Below are 1,592 nucleotides of genomic sequence, written 5' to 3'. Positions count from 1 at the left end.
ACCACACAGTCGGCCATGTGGGATCCAGCCACCTTAATTACCATGCTACCTGCTGGTCCTGACAGGTATTTTTTAAAAGTTTCCTAATGGGGGTCAGCAGGTGGCATGGTGGTTAAGGACATTGGACTCGCACATGGTTGATTATGGTTTGAGTCTCGTACCTGGCAGCTTGTTTTCTCACTTTCTCTCTCTCTTTCTCTCCCCCACCCACCTCTGGTCAAATTAAAATAAAGTTGAATAAAATAATTTTTTTTAAAGTTCCCTAATGCATAGCTATGATGTACATTATTCTTTGTACTCATAATGAATACCATCAAGAGCCCACCAAACACCTGTACCCAGTATATGCTTCAGTTACAAAGGTATTCTGCTGTCATACACATGCAACTAAAAAACCCTCGTTAAACAAATAAGGGGTATTGGTTTTTCCCTTTTGGTTTGGAAGGTCAGGGGTTACCAGGATTGGTTGACCTGCTTTGTGATGCCTCTGGGAATCCAGGCTCCCTAACTTCTTGCTCTACCAGCCTTAGTGTGTTGTCTGATGTCTTTATTCCTGGTGCTGCATAGCCACAATATGGCTGCTGTAGTTCTGGACATCACTCCTAGGTTCAGAGCTAGAAAATGGGACAAGAACAGTTCCTGCTGCATACACAACTTTTTTTTTTTGCTTTGTTGTTAAGTTTATTGTCTTTATCTGGAATAAACACATAGAAAATTGTTTGGTTTAGCTCTCAGCAGCCCACTCCTGAGCTCTGAGGAAGCTTGCCTTCTTCTGGGCTACTTGATCTTTCTTCTGGGCAAGGGACATTTTGGGATGATTCCACCCCTTCTTTTTAACTTTGTTCTTGGGTTTCTTTTTGTAGACTGGGTTCTCTCGTATAGCAGTGTGAGCTTTCTTATACATCTCTTCCATCATGTCTGGAGTTCCATTGTTCTTTATGTACTGAGAGAACTGTTTCTTGTAAGCGTCTTCATCTTCTTCCATTAGGTAACACATGTAGTCTGCAACGTTCTGGCCCATGATGTGCTTCCGATGGACTTCTGCATTAAATCCCTTGCTTTCAGAATCATAACTAGGGAATCATTTAGTACTGTGAGGGATCGATAAGCCTCTATCCACCGCTCCCTTCAGGGCTCCAAAAACTATTGCCAGTGGTGGTTCTGGCAAAGCCTGCATCCAAATAGCAGGTGAAGGCACCAGGTTGGCCATCGATGCTTTTCTACATTGTACTCATCTCCAGTCACTTCCACGTGACCTTCATCTTGTCCATGCCAACCCTATTGAGAAGCCTGCAGGCCAGCCGTGGGCCAGTACAATATGCTGCAGCGTCATTTGTCAGGCCAGCCTTCACACCGTGTTTTGGCAGTTCATGTGCATAAACTGCACAGACTATCGTATCCCCTTCTTTACGGGCATGAGCAATCTGACAATGATATCTCTGTTAGTTACACGAACTGTCATCCTGTAGTTGGGTGTGTTGTACTTATTTTTATCCTTGATCATCAAGTGTTTCTGAGCATAGTGATCAGTTTTACCCTCTCATCGTCTTCTCAATTTCACTTGGTATCTCTTAAAGTAGGCCTTATTCTTG

The sequence above is a fragment of the Tupaia chinensis genome, unplaced genomic scaffold (assembly GCF_000334495.1).
Source record: "Tupaia chinensis unplaced genomic scaffold, TupChi_1.0 Scaffold143574_1, whole genome shotgun sequence".
Lineage (NCBI taxonomy): Eukaryota > Metazoa > Chordata > Mammalia > Scandentia > Tupaiidae > Tupaia > Tupaia belangeri.
The sequence above is the reverse complement of the archived record's forward strand: the minus strand, read 5'-3'. Positions refer to the sequence as shown.